Below are 25,963 nucleotides of genomic sequence, written 5' to 3' on the forward strand. Positions count from 1 at the left end.
CATTCACTTCCTGCATTATGTCAGAAATACAATAATATTGTAATATCCCAGACAAGAGAAACAGTACTTGGGATCAGCTAAAGGCATTTAGTAATATTATCTCTGCTCTGTGATAGTGTAGATATCAAATATTTATCACATGTTCAAGATTATGTTTGTATATTGCATACTTCCTAGACACACCTCACTTTCCTAGCATGGACACTGAGCCCTGGCACAGCTGTAATGGCTTCCACCTCTTTAGTACTAAACACCTTGTCTCAAATATTTAGAGATTCTGTTTTCCTTCCAGAAGTTGTTTACCTGAGCTTGTTAGTTTTCTCTTACTAGTTTCCTCTATAGTTCTTCCAAATTCTGTTCACTACCTTGTAGACATAGGGTGACCACCATGTGTTCTGTACCTAGTGAAGTGCCTGGACCATAGTGGGCACTCCATGCATGAATATATAATAAATAATCAAAGGACAAAATCATAAGGACAGATACCTTCTAAAAGGTAGCAAATAATGTTTGACTTCTGGTTTGGGGTTCCCTAGGCTACCTCCAGGCTTGATGATTCACTAGGACTCACAAGAGTCAGGAGAGCCATTATACACATAGTAACAGTCTGTTACAGTGAAAGGATAGATATTAAAATCAGCAAAGGAAAAAAGGAGTGAAGCCCAAGAGAAATCAGAAGCAAACTTTCAGGTGTCCCTTCCAGGTGCAGTTCCACGAGAACACAGTTATCCCCATAAGGATATGTGGAAATATAGACAAAGTGTTGACAAATGAAGGACAGTCAACCAAGCTTAAATGTCTAGGATTTTTAGTGGGGGTACAGGCAGACCCCTATCACTCACAATGTTAGGTTAAACTTACCGGGTCACATTTAACAGGCATACAAATGCACTCATTTCAGGTAGCATATGAGTTCCAAGAGTTCAGAGCTTATCTCCCAGGAGCCAGACAAGAGCCAGAACTAAAAACAGGCCTTTCTTTGTAATGGGTAGGTTTTTAGCAATCTAGACCTGCTGAGTTAACCCTTTCCTGCACAGCTTGCTTGCCATGTCTCTACCTAACTGGCTTGGAATTCTTCCTGATTATCTAAAATACTCTGTTGCTAAGCCACTAATATCCTCATTTGCTGAAGGTTAGTACAAGGTAATAATCAATCACTCATCAGACAGACCCTTAGCCCCAGGAATATGGGGCCTCAGGAATCTGGGTCTTATGTTGTGTCACTAAAAGAAGTCACCTTTCCAAGCCCGTGGCTTACTATTTTTTGTACTTGTCTCTATGTGCTCCTGATATTTTATATATTGCTTATTACTCTTGACTGACTGTAAGTTCTTCATCTGGGCTCTAAAACCTTCTCAGGGCCCTGGCCTATTGGCTCAGTGGTAGAACATCAGCCCAGCATGTGGATATCCTGGGCACTGAGGATGGCTTTGTGGAGCCTCTGCCTTAGGCAGTAAAAATAGCTCGGTTGCAAGCATGCCCAGATAGACAAAGCATTGCCCCAGATGGGGTTTCTAGGTGGATCCCGGTCAGGCCACATTTAAGGAGTCTGTCTCTCTATCTCCCCTCCTCTCACTTGAAAAAAAAAGGGAAAAAAACCTTCTCAGCACTTTAGGGTCCTTCTCTGTCATTATAACTACTTAATTTTGGGTCTTCAGTTCTCCACCTTTCCTGGTTCCTGCTGTAATCATCTGAATTTCCTAGAGTAATATTACTTTTAAAACTAACAGAAAAGCAGGCAAGTGCTAACAGCCACAATAAAAACGCTCCTTAGAAGCTACCTTTCTTGAGCAATTATTCTGTCTCATTTCTTACCTTTCATCAACTTTCTCAGGTGGTGTGTATCTGCTGGAAAGCTTCCTCACCTCCCACTTACTCCTTTACCTCTAGGACTCTGGTCCTTCATCTGCCTTTCCATAAAAATAGATATTGACAAGCTCACTAGAACTCTCTAATTATTTGACCTAAGAATCACTTCCCTGTCTCACCTGACAAAGCTTCTCTTTGATATTTAATGTTGTGGACAACTTATTATTTTTAAGAAGCTCTTTAGGCTCTGGCCAGTTGGCTCAGTGGTAGAGCATTGGCTTGCTGTGTGGATGTCCAGGGTTTGATTCCTGGTCAGGGCACACAGGAGAAGTGACCACCTGCTTCTCCACCCTTGCTTACCCCCACACAAACACTTCCCCCCCTGCAGCCATGGCTCAATTGGTTCCAGCGCATCAGCCTTGGGCACTGAGGATGGCTCCACGGAGTCTCCATCTCAGGTGCTAAAAATAGCTCGGTTGTGAGTATGGCCTCAGATGGGTAGAGTTTTGACCCCAGACAGGGGTTGCCCAGTGGATCCCAATGGGGGCACATGTGGGAGTCTGTCTCTCTCCCTTCCTCTCACTTGGAAAAGAAGAGAAAAAGAAACAAGAAGAAAAAGCTCTTTATTTCACTAATTTCCCTGAAACTATTTTTTTCTTGTTCTCTGTTTTTTCCCCATTAGCATCATAGCTCTGCTCTAACCATTTCCTCTCAGACTCCTCATGCAGTTTCTTCATTTCCAAAGCAGGGATAATACCTATTTTATCACCTTATTATTAGAAATTTGTGGGGAGGAGGGCTGAGAAATCACCTAACATATCCCTGTCACCAGAATGATGTTTTTGCTATGAGAATGTCACAAGTTCATAATTTAGAGCAAAACCATCCTAAGTAATATAATTTAGTTAATTATCAATATAATTTCGTTTTTCCGTAGAAAGTTTTATCTTATATAATCTTTGTACTACCAATTAAGGCCATATTTTAAAATTTGAAAGAATAAGGCACAACAGACATGGAATCATTTCTAGGATCACAAATCCTGAAAATAGAGGTGTGTAATATTGACTTGACTGGAATCACTATGGACTCAACTGCACTAACTGATCTTTTGAGTGATTGATTACAGCTGCAAGTTTTTCCAGGAATAGTAATTTACATAAACCACAGAACAGCTGGATAATGAATTACAGTTCTGAGAATGTGCTGGGAACACATGGCTTGTTCTTCAGGGGCACATAAGCTCTGTTGCTGTATTTTATAAACAATGATGAAATTTTTTCAATTCATAAGAAGACATTTTCCCTGAAAATTTATGCTTGGTATTAATTAATTTATGCTTTCTAATTCAAACAGGCAAATAGAGTAGCTGCTTTTGCATTTTATAAGAACTTAAAAAATTAAATTCTTCCATTCAATATGTTTTGTGTAACTTCTAAGTCCTCAACATTATAAGTAATGTATGTTGCACTGTGAAAGATACAAAGACAAATCAAAAGTAATTATTTCTTAAGGTATATTCCTAAGGACATCTCAATATATGCAAAATTCAGCTTGTATTTCCTGGAAAAGTGCACAATGGTCTCCCTTCTACCAGAGAAATCAAGACTAAATATATTGATCTCAAAGTTATCAATGTGGTTGGCTCAGCAGTAGAATGTCAGCCTGGTGTGTGAATGTCCTGGGTTTGATTTCCGGTCAGGGCATACAGAAGAAGTGACTATCTGCTTCTTCACCTCTCCCCAATCCTTTCTCTCTCTCTATTCTGTGTCCTCCTCCCACAGTCATGGCTCTGTTGGAGCAAGTTGGCCCCAGGCACTGAAGATGGCTCTATGGCTTTTCCTCAAGTGCAAAAATAGCTTGGTTGTCAAGCAAAAGAACAACAGCCCCAGATGGGCAGAGCATCACCCTATAGGAAGCTAGCCAGGTACATATCTGTCAGGGTGCATGTGGGAATATATCTCTCTTCCTCCTGGCTTCTCACTTAAGAAAAATAAAAATAAAGTTATCAATGTATAAATGACATTGAAATCAGGAAAGCAGAAAAAGTCACTGAAGTTATTATAACAAGTGAAGGGATAACAAAAAGGAGAGTGGATAATAGAACAACACTATACTTTGTTGGACAGATAATGAAAAATCTCATATAAGTTAAAATGGGTGGCCAGAGAACCCTACCAAGGAAAATGCCAGCAGTATTTAATGTCACCAACAGCCCAATAAGGACAAAATGGCTCATTGTTTTAGCAATTTAATTGCTATCCTATTATTACAACTAGAGTCAGTCACACAGTAATCAGTCAATGCAATTTAGATGTTAATGCCCTCAAAGTTGTTTCTTTTGTTTCATCTTTTAATGGAAAGGGGCCATAAAGAAAGAAGTCAAATTACAGGGGGTTGGGAGGTGGATAAGAGACAAAGACGTGGGCACAGAAGTTCATATGTAAAGAAAGAAAAGTTTTGGGGTGATATATAGTTGGATGTATGTGGGGCAGCTGTGTTAGGCTTGCTTGTTGGTTTACTGCTCTTTGCCTAATTAGTGCATGAGCACGTGGCAGCACCATGTGTGTATGGCCTATATAAGGCTATCAGTGCTTGTGCTGCTCAGGGCGATTGTGGAGGCATAGATTGCCTGCCCGCCACTGTGAGGGGCTATTTTGCTGCTTGTTTGCCTAAGAGGCAGTTTCCCCTGCCAGTGTGCTTGTCTGCCATTGTGAGACTTTATGAAAGGGAATGGCCCCACCCTTTCCGGCTCTGCAGCTTTTCTACCATCTGCCAGAATCCAATGTGAACCTGCCTGGCCTAGGTCACCAGCATTACAATGTATATTTTATTATTGTCTTCATTATTAAATGATAAATAAAAAATTAGATTCCATCTGCATTTCCTTGGGAATTTCCTCAGTTGCTTTAATCCGTGCCTCACAGAAACAGGAGTAAGTGATTGGTAGACATGATAACAGCCCTGTCCTGGTAGGAGTTTCTCCAGTACCCTAGCAGCAGAACTTTGCTGCAGTTATTCCTCAGAGCTGCTTGTATCTTCTTGCAAAAATCTGTTCTGCTCATATTTTTGCATCATAACTGTCATGCTCAACACCACCACTTGTTGGCTTTAAAAAAGGGTAAAAGAGGTCAAATACACAGTGATGGAAAGAGACTGGATTTGGGGTGGTGAACACACAATGCAATGTACAGATGATACAGTATAGAATTGTACACTCGAAACCTATATAATTTTATGAATCAATGTCACCCCAATAAATTTAATTTAAAAACAAGTCTATGAAGAATCTTTTTGGGAAGCCTTAACAACCATTTTATAAACACTGCCCTGGTATGCAGACTGAACGGTCCAGACACACATCACCCCTTAGAGCAGGCGTCCCCAAACTACGGCCCGTGGGCCGCATGCGGCCCCCTGAGGCCATTTATCCAGCCCCTGCCACACTTCCAGAAGGTAGTCAGCGAGAGGAGCACTGTATGTGGTGGCTGTCCAACGGTGTGAGGGACAGTGAACTAGCCCCCTGTGTAAAAAGTTTGGGGATCCCTGAAGAGTATCTACGCCAAAATGTGTGCTACTAAATCACAATTATTTCAACTACAATAATAGTAATATTAAATAAACACCTCCTATATGTGAAAACTCTTCTCTGATGCTCTTTGATTCATTTAATTATCACAACAACTCTATGCAGTGAGTGCTATTATTAAATCCATTTTACAGATGAGGAAACTGAAGTAATTGTGTGCCATCATATTAATAATATACGGCAGAGCTGGGAATTGAATCCAGAGCCTACACTGTGCTCTTAAATCCTACAACATGTTGTCTCTAGGTCAGCTATAATGTGGCTGCTTTTAAATCCCACCCCTGCAACATGACTTTGTATATGTGTAGGTCAAGAAGAAAGATGACAAAATTAAAGACCTACATTTCAGTCCAATAGCAAGACAAAAGATTTAAACTCTATGAGCCTCAGCCTTCTCATCTGTAAAATGAGAATAATAACTCTCTACTAACCTCTACAAATGAGAGTTACTATGTAATAAAAGTATATGAAAGCACCTTGGATATGACATAAATTGATGTTTATTTTTAATCCTTCACAGATTTTTTTACCTAAAATCTTTTCATGTTTCATCTCAGTGCTCACTCTCCATTGAAGTTATAAATGATAAAATTCTGAGATAATTGAGGTTAAGACAGAAACTTTAAGGTGGTAGAATTCTTGAAGATTTTACCAGCCCTATGCAGACCCCTTTGCCATAGATTTCAAACAACACTCTGACCAAACCTGTTTCAGAGGAAGATGGCTTAGAAAATACAATTAATTCCTAACTCAGATAACAAAGTAAGGCCCTTTTCACCAGGATCCTACCCCTTCCAACACAACACCTGTCCATTATACTGAAAAAGGAAAATCTTGGAGGAAATAACATCAAGAAAGCTTGGAACCCTGCATCTTTTATGTTGTGTTTGAGAGCTTTGGCATTTAATAATTATTAGCATCTAGTGATAGGCACTAAAGAGTTTATTCTTTAAAGATGGATTTTCAAGAGGAATAATTAAATTTGGGGTAGGCCTAACAGCATACATTTTTTTTAAATCCATTTCCAACCATAGCACTGGAGGTGATGGCCGAAGGGCTATATCTGAACAGGTCTTTCTTTTTTTTAATTTTTCCATTAATTTGAGAGAGAGAGAAAAGATGGGAGAGAAAGAGAAAGGGGAAGCATCAACTTATTGTTCCACTTAATTGCCCCATTTTAGCTGTGTACTCATTAATTGCTTCTCATACCATAATCTTGGCATGGAGGACCAATGCTGTATCCACTGAGCCACCCAGTCAGAGATAAATGTAAGTCTTGAGATGAGTTTATTTAACATATGTTCAAATATATTGAGTGGGGAAGGATTAAAAATCTACTTATAAACCTACATATGGCTAATCATGACAAAAACATTCTCTTTAGGAAATACTCTAAGAGTGAAAGGTAGAAACAAATTTGAAAGGTTTTTCCCCCTCCAAATTCATAGCCCAATCAATTTTAATATTATTTTTTTCCTATCCTTAATGCTATCATGCTAATTTAAAGCTAGTGAAACTGAGTTTCAGGTTAAAAAAAAAAAAAATCAAATGAATGAAGACACATAATCTCAATTATAATTTTCCATTATCTTAAGGATGATGCTTCAAGAATATTAAGGAATCATTTTAAATTAAATATTATAATATTTTGAAATACTTAATAAATTTATGTGAGGGAAGAATGTCTTTAAAATATATTTAAAATAAATAAACCTAGAAAAGCAGGAGACGCACATATGCTACAACCTAGTAATATCACATCTGCTGCAGGCAAACTTTGCTTAGGTATACAGCAGGCACCAAATCCAACTGGCACTGTTCTGATTAACAGCTCAACTGTATACCTCACTCAGAAAACATTATAAAACACAGCACTATATGGCTGCTTAAATGAATTAATTAGACCTAAATGTATCAGAATTTATCTAAAAATATGGAGCAAAACAAATTCATAGCAAAATTATACAGGCAGTGTGAGAATATTTATGTGTGCATATCTCTACATACAAATGCAGCAAAACAAGAAAAAGAGTTAAGAAACAATACATGCCTTCTTCAGAAAGTGATTCTTTCTGGAAGGGAAGTAATTGCTGGTAGGATTGGGGAAGATGGAGTCTGACTTTTTAGGTGAGTTTATAGCACTTTTTTGATATAGAAAAGAAAACAAAACCAACTAATTTCGATCAAATGTTAATCTCACTTTAAACAATTGATGAGAATGTAGGTGTCTGTTATATCATTTTTTTGTTTTTCCTATATGTCTGATATATCTTGCAAGTTAAGTAATTGTTACAAAAACAAAATAAAAGACATTAACAAAGACAGCTAGTATATAACTGCAACTACTGACTTTTTTAACATCTGGAAGATAATGCTTATCTACAGAGTTGCAAGGGGTTGAAGCTCAAGCTGGTATAAGGGTAAAAGGTCATTAAGTTTCCTTACATTTTAAAAATGATTTTATGAGATGAATCATGGAAAAATTTTTAGGTCAAGTTTAGTTTAGAAAAAAACCACGTCTCCTTTGAACTCAACATACGTGAAATTTTAAAAACTTTTGGGCCTTTTAGTGGCTCTACTAGCTCGGGATTGTTTTGTTCCCGTATCAGGAAAGGAAGTGCAGTAGAACGCATCAGGGCGCGGCGTGATCTCCCGGGATGCCCTTGGCCCATCTGTTGCACTCTTGCTGAGGCTTTTTTGTGCTTTGCTTCTAATGTCCAGCATCTGTGACTGCCCTCACTGTTGTCCTGGGCTGCTGGGGTCACTTTGCCCACTCAGACAGCTGCAAGTGCCCGGAATTTATTTCTCCCAGGCCCAACCCAGAGCAGCCTTAGTCAAGGACTGATGGGAAGAGAGAAAGCTTCCCGCTTGTCTTAGGGAAACACTGAGGCATAATTTGCAAATCAGAGTTCTTCAAGACATCAGACTTGAGCTGACATTTTACCTAAACCACACCTTTGTTTGGCATCTTCTCCTTCTTGGTTCTGCCTCCTGTGCTCCCTTACTGTTTGCACCAAGAACAAAATAAATTATTTGCGCACAAATGCTTGTCTCAAGGTTTGCTGAAGAAACCTAACCCAAAGCACCAGGTTACAAATTCATTTATTCTTTTTGTTATTATTATGTTTCATACATCAAATCATCTTTGTAAGTTTTATCATTCATATCTGAACATTTCAAAACTCCCATGAACTTAAGTCTATGGCTTAGGCAAAAACAGGGTTTTGAATAACACATGAATAAATTTCAATACCTCACAATAAGGAACAAGACGGTACTTAAGGAGGCTTCTGTTGGAGTATCATATTAAGAGATGCAGTTCCTTCTAGAAGCTCTTGGAAAGAGATGGCAGGAGTCATAGGACCAGGTAGTCCCTTGTTAAGCCTGGCAGATGATGTCAGTAAGGCTTGGCAGTCACGATGTTATGAATGACAGCAACAGAAGTGCCCAGCCATAGTGCTGACACACTGCCAACTCTGCAGTACACAAGAGGCTATAGCACTGGTGTGCAGAAGAGACAGAGATGCCTGGTAGGCAGACATATCTTAGCATGTGTAACAAAAGCAATGGCTGTAACAAAGCATATGGTACCTGAGGGGGATGGTCTGAAAGCACATGTGAGTGATTTCCTGGATGAGGACAATGCATAGCAGGCAGGGCCCAATGGAGTGCGACGCTGTTACTCTGACACATTTATACCCTCAGCATGGAGGAACTGTCTATTCACTGTACTTAAAAGGCTTGCTGTTAGAAAGGAAAGAAAAGCAGTATTTGAAGTCCATAGTAACAATTATTTTTTTTAAAAAAGCATAACACAAAAGATGACTGTTTTTGAGGAGCATTTAAACTTCTGAAAAAGAATGATGGATGAATTTTACATCCAAGTTTGGAATATCTAACGTGGAGAAAGAGAAAGGGAGGTGGTTGAAGAGTAGATATAGATATATAATTTCTTTATGGTGCATCCACTGTGGAAAACAGTATGGCATTTCCTTAAAAATGAGAAATGGAACTGCCTTATGACCCAGCTATCCTACTTCTAGGAATATGTAAGAAACCCAAAACACTACTTCAAAAGAAGATATATGCACCTTTATGTTCATTGTAGCATTATTTACAATAATCAAGTTTTGGAATCAGCCCAGGTGTCCATCAGTAGATGAATAGATAGAATAGCTGTAGTATATTTATACAACAGGATACTAATTGGCCTTAAAAAAAAGAAAAAACATTACCTTTTGTGACAGCCAACCTGGAAGTATTACACTAAGTGAAATAAGTCAGAGAAAAACAAATTCCTAATGATTTCACCTTCATGTGGAATCTAATAAACAAAATAAACTAACAAACAAAATAGAAGCAGACTCACAGATGGAGAAAACAGATGGACAGCTGTTAGAGAGGAGGGAGCAGAGGTGGATTAAGGTCAGTTGAGGCCCTGGGCACAGAAGAAAATATTGGGCTCCTTACGTTAGAAAAAAGTGTAAAGTTGGGGTTTTGTGTGGCCCTTTAGAAGTTGAGGCCCAAGGCACACGCCAGGTGTGCCCGCCGTTAAATCTGCCTCTGGGAGGGAGGTTGTTAGTCTGGGTGAAAAAGGTAAAGGGATTGATCAAAAAAATAATAATAAACCTCATAGCCACAGACAATAGTAGAGTGATTATCAGAAGAAAAGGGGGTGAGAGAAGGTGGAGGAGGCTATATGAGAATGATGGTGAAGGAAAGAGACTCCACTTGAGTAGTGAACACACAATACAGTGTACAGATGATTTCTTGTGAAATCATGCACCTGAAACATATATAATTGTGTTAACTAGTGTCACGTCAATAAACTAAAAAAAAAACCCATAAATAAATAAATATAAAAAGATTAACACACACAGAGAATCAGCAATCAACAAAGCTAGCATGTAGATAACAAATAATTTCTTCAGAAGGATCTGTGAAATGAACCAAGTCCCAATGAATAGACTTTTGGAGATTAAGAAAACAAACGTTTACTTTAAAAATGTTGGAGCATATTTTGACCTAGTTACTAATTCCCATAGTACATCTGAGAAGCAAAAGTGCCAATTTTTGCTAATATTTCTCATGGATCACAAAAAAACCTTCACTGAGCTTATTACATCATTAGTATTAAATATTTGTTTTTGTTTTACTTCTTTTTAGACCACTGTTTTTTTAAATCTATAATCATATAGAAGGGTTCAGTGAAAAAATGGTTGGTGAAATTTCTGCTTTCTGAAGAATATTTTATGCTAAATGTTTAATTATTTCTTAATTTATTTCTTTAAAAGAAAGTGAAACTCCAGCCCTGACGGGATAGCTTGATTGGTTAAAGCAATTGGTTAAAGCATCGTCAGGAAGCACAGGGGTTGCCAGTTCAATTCTCAGTCAGGGCACACACAGGAACAGATCAGTGTTCCTGTATCTCTTTCACTCCCTTCATCTCTCTCTAAAATCAATAAAATAAATGTTAAAAAAAGAAAAAATATTTTTTAAAAAAGTGAAACTCCCTTCTTGATACTGTCCCTTGCCACACTCATTCTCCCTTAGGTCCAGAGATAACTTTATTTTCACTAATTTTCTCCCACTAATAGACAAAACACTACTCCAAAAACTTTACTTCTATTTCAACAAGGGAAACAGAACCCCATTCTTAATTTTCTTCTTTTGACATTACCCAGTTTTGGCAATGCTTTCATTATAAGAACACTCTTAAGTAAAGTTGTTTAATCTAAATAGGTAAATGATTTTAAGAGATTGATAGAGAAGTGTAGGCTACATAAGATAAAGGAAATACCTCTTCTATTGTTTAAAAAGTTACATTGTAGTTTTAGTTTATTTATTTATTCATTTATTATTATTATTATTGTATTTTTCTGAAGTGAGAAGCCGGCAGGAGGGGGTGGGAGGAGTCAGACAGACAGACTCCCACATGCACCCGATCAGAATCCATGCAGCATGCCCACCAGGGGGCGATGCTTGGCCCATCTGGGGCACTGCTCCACTGCAATCAAAGCCATTCTAGCACTGGAGGCAAGGCCATGGAGCCATCCTCAGCGCCTGGGCCAACTTTGCTCCAATGGAGCCTTGGCTGTGGGAGGGGAAGAGATAGATAGAGAGAAAGAAGAGGGGGAAGGAAAAGATGAGATGGGCGCTTCTTCTGTATGCCCTGGCCTGGAATTGAACCTGGGAGTTCCACATGCCAAGCTGACACTCTACCATTGAGCCAACTGGCCAGGACATTTTAGTTTATTTTAACATATCTTTTCCACTACCTTTTACATTTTCATTGACTTCCATGTTGTTCATTTACTATTTCAAACTTTGGCCTCCACATCTCTATATTTCAATTCTTTGAATCCTTTGCCATTCATATATATATATATATATATATATATATATATATATATATATATATATATCCTCTATTCTTTCTCTCTCTCTCTCTCTCTTTCACATACACAAACACAAGCACACTCAGAAATTACCATATGTTCATTTTCTGCTAAATTCTGACAATACCCTCCAACTTTTAGAATATAGTTCCTGATGACTTTATAACCATATTCTTCTGCTTATTGTACTTTTTACTGATACTACTATTGACTAAAGTAAAAATGCATACCCTCATTTTTGTGGCTCAGTAAAAGAGTAAGTACACCAGTAAGGTTAAGAAATACATACTACTTAATGTAATTAGAATTAATCTTGCTTTGCATGTTCAAATTTCATAGGATCATTACTATAATTAAATAAGATTATGCCTATACAGTATTTATCATAATATATGAGGCATACCAAGCTCTAAATTGTGAATTCTAACTACTGCTTTCTATTATTCCTAATACCATGTTCTACAATACTAAGGGGTATATGCCACTGAAAATAGAATTATAAAATGCATACAATATTGTTAGATGTACAAAAAATTCTGATGAATCACATTTTTTTCTCTTATAAGTTTTAGAGCTCAGTAAAAATAAACACAGAAGATTTGAGAAAATAAAAAGCTTAGTTATTGCTAATCAGAGCCAGAAAACATATGTTGGGCTTGTTGCATCAATTTTTTTTATACTTACTTTTGTCCCCTTAATTGTCTTGTGCCTTAGTCCCTAGACACCTACTGGGCAATGAATAGCTTATTTTTCAGAGACAGAGCTGACCTGACTTACCTCCTAATGTCACAAAAGCAGCAGGAACATAGAAAAAAGAATACATGTGAAATGTGCTAAGCCATATGAAAGAAGGTAGGGAAGAAGAAGGGTGGAAACATTGAATTTTCCCCATCCAGCAGTGTTCTTTCTGCCCTTTCTCAATTATTTATCACTAATCATATTTTCTTCTAGAAACAGAAATGAAAAAAAAAATAATCAAAAGCTCTCTTCCTTACAATTCTTGGAGGAATGAAGCTCCTATTATATGGATGAAAGAAGAAAAATAGGAAAAAAAAAAGATGACTTTCCTACAAGGCATTTTCTATGATCACTTATCTACCTAATTCATTCTGAGCAAATTTTCCACAATAGTTTGAAGTCAGAAATGTGGAGAAATTGTTTGGCAAGCTTCTCACCTTGGAATCGCCATCTCGATACACACACAGGTTACATCAGTGTGATAGGTTGGCTCTTTATCACTGGCTGATCTAATTGATGAATAGGGGAAAATGTACTATAAAAAAGTTCTGTGGATTCTAAATCATGTATAATGTATATGGTAGAAAATTATTACAAGAAATTTCCACTGTGCATCATGCTTATACTCTTCCTCTACAAGCAACTAAATGCTTATATGACTTTTCTCATCTATTAGCCACACATAAATCCTGAATATAAATTGTGTCAATAATATCTCATCAAAATCTGCTGCCATGATTTGGAAAGTCTTTATTGGGTTCACCATTTAGTATACAATATCATAAGTAGAATTTGAAAAACCTATATTTATACCAACAAGTTTCTTTTTAGGTGAGACATATTTTAGAAAATGGTATCGAAGTAGAATTCACTGCAAACATCATATTTTCTCCATATTCTTATAATAGGAAAAAAAATTCTAAAAGGACTTGAAGTAGGCAATGATTGGTGTTGGCTTCCAGAAATCTGTTACTCATTTTTGGAAACTTGACCCCAATTTTCCATTGGGACACCACCCACTCTGACTTTCAGTTCCCACACTTCATTTAATCCCTTCTGTCAGCCAAGAAAGCCCAAGTCCAAGGGGGCTTCTCCCTTGTTGATTCTTCTTATGCTCATGAGAATGAATTTAGGAGAGAGACAGGGTACAGCATTCAAGCAGAGCGAGCAGTTTATTAAGCAAAGCTATACACTTGGCACAAGGCACAGGCAGGTAACTCTGCTAGCCTGAGTGCTCCACCTGTTGGGGTCTCAAAAGTTATATACTCTTAGTTTGAAGGCTTTGTTTCCTGTTATTGGTTCGAACATATAGGATCTCAAGGTTTCCCTTCCTTGATGTTGGGACTAACATACAGGGGTTCAAGGTCATTTAAACATCCAGTGATTTTGTTTTGGCAGACCTTAAGACTGCTGACTCCTCCTTTAGTGAGTGTGATAAACTCCTTTTTTTCTCCTCTATGCTTTTCCTACCCTGGGGGAATGTTAGGTAGAACTGTCTGTTGATACCTTGAGTGATACTATCCAAATGCTTTTGGGGTGCTGAAGGTTGACAATCAGTCTTCTGTATCTACTTCCTGCTGAGTGAGGATGTGGAGCTGGTTCTGGGACGGCATCACTTGCTCCCTGTCTGGGCAGGTGAGGGTCAGGGTTCTGTGTAGCATTTGTTAGCAGCCTGATCTAGAGGGTTGAGAGGCATGTCTACCTATTCTGGTTGGATGGCCATTTGTAGGTAAATTGTTGTTAGCCTGGAAGATGTGAAACAGACAAGTGTATTAAGGATACAAAGTTAAAAAAAAAAGTAGGAAAAACAGTAAGTTCAGGAGAAATGGAAAGGGCAACAGCCAAGAACTCCATGACTAGACACTTGCCTAGGAAGTCTATCCCTGTTTGGCCTGAGCTTGGAGCTTTTTTGCCTTATAATTATGTAAGTCCTTGATTGCCTTTTCTTGTGTATTTTGGGGGAAGGTGGGGAAGGTCTTTTCGACAGTATTCTGTTTCATTTTTAGTTTGTCCACACTCCTCGACCCATTCACTCTCCTCTATTGGGGTATAAACTGATTTAAACTTGTGGGTATTAGAGTTCCAACTACTGGCTTTCTTGTTGTAGCTACTTTTTTTTTTTTTTTTTTTTTTTATCAGTGTGGTTAGTAAACCTATTTCCTGGTAAAATTTTATCTATTTTTTTAGTGGCCTCTACATTGAAGTACTTCCATTTCTTAGGGCAATTTAATAGTCTCTAAGAGTTTTAAAATGTAAGATCTATATTTCATTGGTCCTTGTTCTGAGTTTAGATACCCTCTTTCTTTCCAACTAGCTGCACAAACATGTAATATTAGAAATGCATATTTAGAGTCAGTGTGTACATTTAATCTTTTGTTCTTTCCTAATTCTAGGGCTCTTGTGAGGACTATTACCTCTGCTAATTGAGCTGAGGCTGGGTGGGGGGACGAGCTCCAGCCTCTGATAGCAAGCTGAGGTCCTGCTGTACACCTAGTATAATGTACCCCTTCCCGACCCAAACCTCATCTGGACTTTGGAATGGTTGGTTTTTTAAGTTTGGTTCGCCAACATAAACTTGATCTATGATCTCACAACAATTGCATATAGCCTTTATTTTGGGGGTAGGCATTAGGGTAGCTGGATTTAAGATGGAGCAGCTTTCCATCTTTACCTGTGGGATTTTTATTAGGATAGCCTAATACTTTAACATGTGATTATTGGTAGGCCAGTGAGGTCCCTTAGTATTAAATAATGGACAATTTGATGAGAAGTATATAGAGTTATATATCTTATCCTAATGTTATTTTAAGTGCTTTTTCTAAAAGCAAGGCTGTGGCAGCTACTACCTGAGGCAGTGAGGCCAGCCTTGAGCCACTGTATCTAGCTCTTTTGAAAAATAGTCTACAGGCTTTTTGGTGTGTCCCAAGGCCTGAGTCAGGATCCCTAATGCTATTTCCTGTTTTATTTAGTAATATATAATTTGAAGAGCTTTTCTAAATTGGTAAACTTTGGGCTGATGTTTGTGTAAGAGTTTCTTTGAGTTGTTTGAAAGCCTTTTGTTCTTCTCTCTCCCAATATGAGCTAGTTGACCCTTTGATTGCTCTTCTTTAAAGTCCTACAAAGGGGTCTGGCCTTTTCCCTATATCCTAAAATTCATAGTCTGTAATATCCTGTTAATCCCAAGAATGCTTGGAGCTGTTTCTGTGTGGTGGACTCAGGAAGGCCTAAAATGGCCTGTATTCTATTTGAAGATTGTGTTGTAATATCTGTTCCTTATTCCTAGATATTTTATAGCCCTTATCTGCTAAGAAATTCAGGGTCTGTATTACATATCTGTGTCCTAGCTCCTCCATAAGAGAACAGATAAGTAAGTCCTCTACATATTAAATTGTTTGACTTCCCCCCATAAGTGATAGGTCCCTTAAGTCCTCTGCCAATGCTTGTTCAAATAAATGTGGACTATCTTTGAATCCCTGAGGGAGGACAGTCCAGGTTAATTGTTGTTTATGTCCCCCATAAAAAAGAAAATAAAAATTGGTGGGGTAAGTCTAGTGGGATGCAGAGGTAGGCATCCTTTAAGTCTAGTAGTATACAGAACCATTGAATTTGGGGGAGAATTTGTCCTAAGATAGTTTAAGGGTTTGGTAGTATAGGATATATAGGAATAACAGCCTCACTGATTGCCCTTAAATCTTGAACTAATTTATAGGTTCCATTCTTTTTCTTAATATGTAAGATGGAAATATTATAGGGAGAATTGTAAGATACTAGTCACCCATGATCAAGGAATGTAGTAATAATTTTTTTTTTGTAGCCCTTCCCTGGCCTTTAAATTTATGGGGTATTGTCTTCTATGAGGAAAATTGATTGGATCCTTTGATTTGATCATAACTGGTTTGCCTTTAAGAGCCTGACCAGGAATTCCTGTTGCCCAAACTTGAGAGTTAAGTTCTTGTTCTTCATTTATATTAGTTTTAGTTGATCCTCTTTTAATGAATAATGCCACAGGAGGGACAGGTTTCTCAGTGTCCATAAAGAAAATTACTGTGTCCTAACTTTATTTACAGTATCTCTGCCTTAATAATGGAGTGGGGTCCTCTCTCATCACTAAAAATCGGTGTGCAGAGGTACACCCCCCCAGAGGCAGTGTAAGGAATGGAGTCAAACGCTTTGTCTGGAGTGTGTCATCTATTCTCTGGGGTGTGTGATCAGAATAAAGGGGCCCCCATAGGAGATTAACACAGAGAAGGTGGCTCCTGTTTGTGAAAAAATATTAATAAGCCTTCCTGCCACTTCAAAGGTTACCCTGGGCTCCATCCCTCTTATGAAGATGTTCCCAGCAGAGCTGACTGGACTATAAGACCCTATCAGTTCAAGGCCCTAGCACTTCAGGATTCCGACCTAGGCTCCCTTTGGCCCTTGGGGCAGTACTTCCTCCAACAGTCAGACTTTTGGCACAAGGGGAGTGGTGCTGGAAGGCTTTTTTCTAAAACATTCTCTCTTCCAGTGTCCAGGTTTTCCACATTTGTGACAATTGCCAGAGCCAGTGCCCTTGGGTTTTCCTTTTGTGGACCTAGAGGCCATTGCCCCTGCATTACACTTGTTAACTGGGCTTGCCTTTCCTCCTTGTGTTTTTTCTTTTCTAGGGCCCTTTCCTTATCGTCTTGATCTCTACAATAGAACACTGGGGAAGCTGCCCATAGTATAGTCTCTATAGGAGTCACCGGTCTCATTCCTAATTTTTGTAGTTTCCCTCTAAGACAGGGGTAGTCAACCTCTTTATACCTACTGCCCACTTTTGTATCTCTGTTAGTAGTAAAATTTTCTAACCGCCCACCGGTTGCACAGTAATGGTGATTTATAAAGTAGGGAAGTAACTTTACTTTATAAAATTTATAAAACAGAGTTACAGCAAGTTAAAGCATATAATAATAATTACTTACCAAGTACTTTATGTCAGATTTTCGCTAGGTTTGGCAGAATAAATCTTTATAAAACAACTTACTATAGTTAAATCTATCTTTTTATTTATACTTTGGTTGCTCTGCTACCGCCCACCATGAAAGCTGGAACACCCACTAGTGGGCGGTAGGGACCAGGTTGACTACCACTGTTTTAAGACCTGGGACCAACTAAGTCATGAATTTGCCTTTTAGTACAATTTTTCCTGTAGGATCCTCAGGATCTAGGTTAGTGTACTAGATTATAGCTGCTTTCTAAAAAGGCTGTCAGGTTTTCCTGAAGCCCTTGGTCAGTGGCTGCTAGCTTATTATAATTAACTTTTTTTTTTTTTTTAAGTATTTTTTTACTCCCGTAAGAGACAGAAAAGCATATGGTTCCTTGACCATTTTCCATCTCCTGTATGGGGCACTGCCTCAATTTCCAGGGAGCAATGATCACTTTGCAGGTGTAACTCATCAGCACAAACTCTTGCCTTCCCCTCATGCTTGCACCTTCAGGAGTTCTGACGGCCTCCTGGAGGACTAGGTTAGCATCCTCCCAGGTCAGATCAAAGGTTAAGGTAAATTTTCTCCATTCATCTGTAAATTTACTGGGACCATTTGTAAAGTTACCTAATGGGTCTTTAATGCTTATTAGGTCCTGTATGGTGAAGGGGACCTGGACTCTTATTCTCCCAGATGATCCTGAGCTTCCCTTAGGGGAAAGAGCTGAGGGGCTGCTGCTGGGGGTGGGGGGTCTATATTCTATATTATTTTTAGGCTTAGTTACCCTATCCTTTCCAGATCGGCAGACTTAGTATATGGTGGTGCTGGCCCCAGGGCTGAGGGGCTGTCAGCTCCTCTGGCACAGTAGCTGGAGGCACAGGATGTTTTCTGTATCCCTAGGGTTAGGTTCTTTTTCACTCATAATTGCTAAGAGGGCAGGATCTATTTTATAATTTTTATTTAATCCAGGATTATTCCTTAGTCCCTTCCCTTCATTTCCTATAAAACAGACCTAGTTGTAAGATAGTGTTATATTTTAAACTACTATTTTTAGGCCAAGTTTCCCTCTCTTCTAATTTATATTGAGGCCATGCTGTATTATAGAAAAATATTAATCCTTTTTTCTTTAAAGTTTGTGGGTCAAATTTACTTCAATTTTTTTCACTAATTTTTAATTTATTGTGTTTACATGGATTCAAGTGTCCCACTGACTATAACTCCCTCACTCCCACCCCTGTGTCCCTTTTTATATCCTTTTTGTCCCCCAACCCCTAACTCCCTCCCCTTCCCTCTAGGATTTGCTGTCCTGTTATCTATATCTCTGTGTTATGTATACATAATTTCACTAATTCCTTCACCTTCTCTGATCCCATCCCCTCACCTCCCTTCCCTCTGACTGCTGTCCCTCTGCTCCCTGTGACCCTGCCTCTGCTTCTATTCCATTTCTCAGTTCACTTTGTTCATTAGATTCCACATATATGTGAGATCATATGATATTTGTCTTTCTCTGCCTGGCTTATTTCACTTAGCATAATAATCTCCAATTCTTAAGGATGCATCCTAGAGATATATCTTGTGGTGCTGATTCTTGACTTCCTACTTGAAAAAAAAATGAGGAGACCATTGGAGAGACTGGGCATCCCTTTTTTCTCCCCACATTTTGTATACCATCTGGAAAGGGCATGCCCTCTCACACCATCTGGAGAGGATGGTACCTCCAAAATTAACTAGCCCTACTGTGTAACCTTTAACCTTAGCCTGGCACATTGTGGGCTCCACTTACATCGTTATTCTTCTTTTTTTTAATATAGAGAAAGGAGTGGGGGTAGAGATAGACTCCCACATGTGCCCCAACTGCGATCAACCTGACAAGCCCACTAGGGGGCAATACTCTGCTCATCTGGGACCTACTTCTTTAATCTTAAATGGAAATCTATCTCCTTGACTTCTGTCTCCTGGTTTCTGTGGAGGGCCTTTAAAAGGAATTTTAACTCCACCAGGATGTACCCCAGCCTCGAGCAAACAATAGTCTCACTAGTAGTTAACTTTTGTTTCTTGCCAGATTCCTTATTGAAATAACAATTGTAATAATTTTATTTTCACTACAAATATTGATTGACTTACGACCTATACAACTTACTACCATTCAACTTTATGACCACAATCACTAGCCACGACTGCTCCGCGTCTGGCAGCACAACCTTTGCCCAGCTGGGCGTATGACAGTGCAGACCAGCTTGTGGCAGCACTACCATCTCCGTGTGCACCATTTCAACAGTTATCCCAGACTGGGTACAGCAATTTGTGTTTTGTGTCTTGGATATTTTTCATCAAACCCCTCCCAAGATGTCTACCAAGAGGAAATTGTCTTTGCAAATATTAAACCAGTTGTACTGGTAATGCAGTGTTTTACTTAAACCTGACGAATGTAATAATAAAAAACAAAATGGTGAAGAGATGATACAAATGGCATAAAATGAACAAAGAAAATTATGATAAAATATAACTTAAAGATTTTTATTACATCATTTCACAGTACTGTACATATAATATAGCCTACTCAACTTACGACCAAATTGTGTTACGACCGCTCTGTCAGAACCAATTGTGGTTGTAAGTCAAGCACTAGCTGTAATTGCTGTAGGGAGGAAATGACTTGCGTTTCCTGCATTGTCTTTAAATTAATTTAGTTTGGTGGAAGTTCCCTTTAAAATTAGTATTTTTTAATTAGTTTAATGTAACTCTTCATGGCTCTGGCTTCTCTGTTCCCAGGCTGAACTGCATGCATGAGGCTAGCAGGCTTCAGCTGCCCAGCCTTAATGCATACTAGGAGGAGGCTGCTGGGGTCATTGCTAGGCAGCAATGTAAAGCCATTCAAAGTCGGGGCTGAGGGAGATTCTGGATTTAAATTGAATCTATTTGAACCAGGAGAGAAAAAAAAAAACAAACCAGAAAACTCACACTAGCAGTAACAGAGGAACAAGAGAGGAAACCTTCTAGCACCTGTCCCTGCTCAAGGACAGGGGGAAAATTCTTAATTCTTACTGCAAGCTATTCCTCCTTTGGCCTACGTTGCCTGTCAAGAAATGTTGTCTGTTAATGGTTCTGCCGAATGTTTGCCTGATAGTGCAGATAGAGGCAAACTAAAGGGGGAGTTTCCTAACCCAAACTTAGGTAATATCTCAGAAATATCTGAGGTCCCTGTCAGGGCTCCTCTCTGCAGCCTGACAGACGCAACAAGACCCCTGCTTGCACATTCTGCAAGGTGGTTACGAATGCAGATAAAGCTGCCAAAAGCCAAGCAGGGAGGAGAGGTGCAGCATTTCAGTGGCCGATTTATGGCTTAAACTTATCTCTTTGGAGGTCATGTTCACAGACAGAGAGACTAAGGATTTAGTGTGATGGATCTGATGTGCTGCTTGTGATTGGGGCTCCCAGAGGCTGTTATCCTTCTGGTCATCCCTTGCTCTCGTACGTGTCTCAGTTTCTCCCAAATGTCTAAAACATCTGGGAGGGCTCGGAGCGCTGGATGATCAGTCCTTATGTGCACGTCCCCAGACGAGCTAAAGTAATTAGTTACTGTATAAGTAATCTTGGAGTCCCTATGTGGTATCCACATGTCTCAGGAATACTCCCAGACACTTCTGTTACCTTCTCACTCACGTGAATACATCCAGAACCTGGATCAGAGGGAGGAAGCGCCTCTCAGTCTTCAGCACCCATGTGAACTCAAGCACTCATAAATTATTATTATTTCTATCAATAAACACAACTCTGTTTATAAAGTCCAATTAAACTACTATAATTCACCTCTCTGGTAGTGCACAGAAACGTAACAACCAGAAGCAGAAAAGTCCCTGGAAAGGATTAAACTCACTGTGGTCCAAGGCCCAGCACCAGAAAGATGTCAGTGAACACCACTGTGCATACAAAGCTGTGATCCAACTCACGGCACCAGAAATATGTCACTGAAAAAAGCCAAGTCCAAGGGGGTTTCTCTCTCCTTGTTTCTTGTCATGCTTACAAGAATGAATTCAGGCCAGAGAGAGGGTGCAGCATTCAAACAAAGCAAGCAGTTTATTAAGCAAAGCTATACACCTGGCACAAGGCACAAGCGAGCAACTCACCTAGCCTGAGCACTCAGTCTGTTTGGGGTCTTAGAAGTTATATACTCAGCTTCAAGGCTTTGTTTCCTTGTTATTGGATTGACTGTATAGGGTTTGAAGATTCCCCTTCCATGGTATTGGGACTAACATAGAGTGTTTCAAGGCCTTCTGGACATCTGGTGATTTTGTTTTGGCAGACCTGAAGACTGCTGACTCCTCCTTTAGTGGGTGAGATAAGTCCCCTGTTTTTCTCCCTTACCCTTTTCTACCCTGGCAACTGTCTATCTTACCTCACACCTCCAACCATTTTTGAGGGATGGAGCATAAGGTCCAGTCCTAAGCCAGCCTATGCATCACATCGTCCTGGCCAAGTTGATTAGTTCATGATACTCATATCCTTAAATTTATTGCAGTAATCTGGTGAGAAATGGTCTAATAAAAGAGAGTAGGAAGAAAGAAAGGTCAAGGTAGAGTAGGAAGAAAGAAAGGTCAAGGTAGAGCTTTGTAGAGAAGAGGAAGGAATACTGAGACACAAATCTAGGGAGTGAGTATGTTTTATCTAACAGTAAGTCCTTAGGGTTCTCCATAGGCTGTTCCCTCAATCCTGAATGCTCTTTCCCATAAAATCATATTGTATATTCCCTCGCTCCCTTCTGGAGCTTCTGCAAATGTAATCTCACTATCGTCCCTGACCACTTTAGCCTGTTTTATTCATCAAAAGCTTTGTAAGGAACTGCTATACGGCACATTTATTTGTTTCATGTTTATTTTCCTGCTCTGGAGAAGATACCTGGCTTGTTTTGTTCACAGTTGCTTCTTTAGCACAAAGCAAAGATCCTGAAATATAGTAGAAATATAAAAACAGACTAATAGCATGAATAAAAAGTGACAGCACTTCATTTGAGAAAGGTAGTCTTTTTTATTAATTAAAAAAATTAATTCCTATAAAAGTTGTATAACTATACTATGGTTTTGAGCATCTTTCTCTCCTAGGTTCACAAGCTGGTAACATCTTTCCGTCTCTGGTCACCTCCCACCTCTCTGTATACATCTGCTTCCCTTGTGCCAAACCATCCAAGAGTACACATTTCCTTCCCTGAATACTTGACACCTACCCAATTTATTGTACTTCTGCAGTCAGATTTCTTAACTGTCTCAAGGGTGTTGGCCCTCTTGCCTTAGTCCTTACCACTCTAGTGATGTGGTGAGAATCAGGGCAACAATCCTATGCAAGTAACTAGACACCCATAGGTGAGTCAGTAGTACAACTTACTTCTTTATGCTCATTAAGGGGAAGGAGGTAGTTGCTCTGCTCCTTTCCTAAAAGAGACTTTTCCTTACACCAAGTCTTTCAGTGCATAAGTAAAGTGTATTAGTGTATAAGTGTCTTAGTGGTTTCCAGTTAGCCATATGTATCTGCAGCTTTTATGACCTAGCAATGGCTCCAAATTCTAGGCTAGATCCTTTTGACAAGCAAACACTTAGAAAGATAGCTATTCTAGACCTTTGTCGCCTTGAGTATGATATTGTAATTTCACATAAGAAATAAATAGTCTTTCATCTCTCTTCTGGCACAGAGCTTCTAAAACCTGAGCAGAGGGTGTCTTTTGTTGTATTAATGAGGCTACTTTGGGAGAGCACCTAGGTAGCCTAAGGACAGGGGCTAGTTGCCAGGGGAGCCAGCCATGTGACTGAAGGGTTGAAACTGTTAGTCCCCCACTCACCCACCCCAAACCTCCTGGGAGGGGAGAAGGGCTGGAGGTTAAATCAATTGCTTAAGGCCAGTGATTTAATCAATCTTTTTCTATGTAATGAAGCCCAATAGGACTGGGTTTGGAGAGCTTTCAGCGTGGTGGTGATCCGGAATGCTTCCCTGTGTCCTGTGTCCCCAGGCCAGGACTCAAACTCCAGGAGGACTGGAGCTCCTTAATTTGAGACCTCACCTTATTATTTATCTGTTCATCTGGCAGTTGATTCCTGTCCTTTAATATTCTCTGTAATGAACCAGTAGTAAGTGAATTTGTTAACCATGAACGTTAGACCTCAGTACATGAGATAAGAGCCAAGGATCTTAAATCTAAAAAGAAAGTTTATTCAGCAAACAAAGAAAAAGTATACTAGAAAGAAAAGAATTGAGGGGGTAGGATGTTGACAAGAGCTCCCTTTCTACCTGGGGAGGAGTTGGTGGGGTAAGGGGACTAACTACTTTCATCTTTAGGCTGACCTATGGGGCCTGTCCTGTCACCTTTTGTCCTTGTCTGAGTTGTATGAGGCCCTCTAAGGGGGTCTAGCACATGACTACAGATATGAAAGGTCAGGGTGTGGCTGGTGGAAATAGGATTCTTTCACACCATGGCAAGGAAAGGATTTTGAGGACCCATGCATAGGAAGATGTGAGCAATTATGGTAAGCTTTATTGGAGCACACATATTTGGCTACAATTTCTCAGATTTACATGTATGTTAATCAAGTGAAAAACGAAAATATTGCTCCCAAAGTTAGAGAAATTTCTCTGCATCTCGACACTGACTTCACTTCTTTCTGAAATGACAAACAACAATTACCAAACAATAAAAAGTGGTTTTAAAATTCAGAGGATGTGGCTGTCCCCTGGGTGTCTGAAGCTATAATTTCCAGACTTAATCAGGCTTAGGAATAGCCAGTTTTATGCCCTTCTCTTTTGTGAATATCTAACTAGCAAACTGCCTGTTAATATGCCTAACTATGGAAGACTATAATAAGGGAGTCCAAACTGCATGACCAGCAATATGTTAAGGGAGCCAAAGTCAGTCTAAGAGTGAGGTCCCAGCCTAGTCTTGCCCATTGCTAAGCACCTGGGGCTTTCTGCCCTGGTGAACTTCCATACCCTGTCAGTTGTTCCTACTCTGCTTATGCCTGTCTAACTGCTTACTACAAAATGGCTTCCTGATTTGAGTGGGCTGGAGAACCTTTGATTTATAGCCATTTTGTCAGAAGCACAGTTTATAATTTGGACTTGTGATTGGCATCTAAGTAGAAGGCAGTCTTGTGGGACTGAACCCTTAACCTGTGGAATCTGATGCTTTCACAGAATAAATAGTGTCAGAATTGAGTCAAATGGTAGGACACACAATGGTATCAGAGGACTGTCTGGTGAGATGAAGAACCCTCCCCTCATACACATACATGTTGGAGTTGGGTGCAGAAACTTTTACTGGGGGTTTCAACTAGGGACCTTGCCTACACTGACACCATCTGGTCTTTTTTTTAGGAGATAAGAAAGGTTTTGTTATCTGTTTAAATAATATCATTTAACAAAGGCTACACATCTAATTCTCATGGTATGTGAAGAGTCCCGTGAGGTTAGGGCCTACCATGAACACTGAGAAATCCAAAAATGTTTCATTTCCCTACACATTTAAAAATAACATTTTTAGAAGAATACTTATAATTATGATTGTTTATATATAACTTTATAATCAGTATATTTATGACAGCTTATGTATAGAAGATTTTACTTACATAAAACAGATTCATAAGAATAAAGTTTTAAGCCTATTCAAAGACAATTTCGGGATATTACCTCTACAAATAAACCCTGCAACAATCCGAAGAGATAACAGAACTATATGATTTAAGTAAATTTATTGACTGTGGGCAATGTTGATATTAAAGAGAAATTGTTGGTATCATGAACACAGTCAACTTAGTTGCAAACCCATCATTAGCAGTAAGTCTACCTTGTGATGCTGGACTGAGACTCTGCAAAATGACTTATGTTGAGTAGTTTCCTGTTAGGTTCTCCCCAAGAAGGCATTAGAGGGAAACTGTAAGGCTAGAGGGGAGAGAAGGAACTGTAGCTGTTTGCTTGTTACTGGGGGCATCACCCCAGCAGTGATCCTTTCTTTACTCTAGTGGCAGTGGTTACCTCCCAGACTAACAGGTGGCTCAGTTTCTTATATTTTTTTCAGACTCCCCAAAAAAGCTTCATCCCATCTTTTCAGATAGTCAAATACTACCTCAGACCTTATAGGTCTGAAACCCAGGTTCTGAACTTCTGAGTCAGCAGCATGGTTGGGTCAGTTCCCTCCTTAGGGGTCTGGACCACAGCTTTGTTTTCTCAGCAGAAGGGCTGGTAGATTTTTCCTGCTGTTACTTGTAATCCCTTTAGCTTGGTCAAGTATTTGATACTTGTTTAAACACCTTCTTATCTTAAATTATTTCTTCAAAACAGCTGGTATGTTCATTTGTTTTTTCTTACTTGACAATGGCTGGCAGAGAGTTAAAAGTTAGAGGACCCCATAGCAAGGAAATAATGTGAGCTTCAAGGGCAGTAAGATAAAGGTTCAAAGCCTGCTATCACAACATATATATATATAATGTAATCAATATTTCATT

This window comes from Saccopteryx leptura, chromosome 2 (assembly GCF_036850995.1).
Source record: "Saccopteryx leptura isolate mSacLep1 chromosome 2, mSacLep1_pri_phased_curated, whole genome shotgun sequence".
In the NCBI taxonomy this organism is placed as follows: domain Eukaryota; kingdom Metazoa; phylum Chordata; class Mammalia; order Chiroptera; family Emballonuridae; genus Saccopteryx; species Saccopteryx leptura.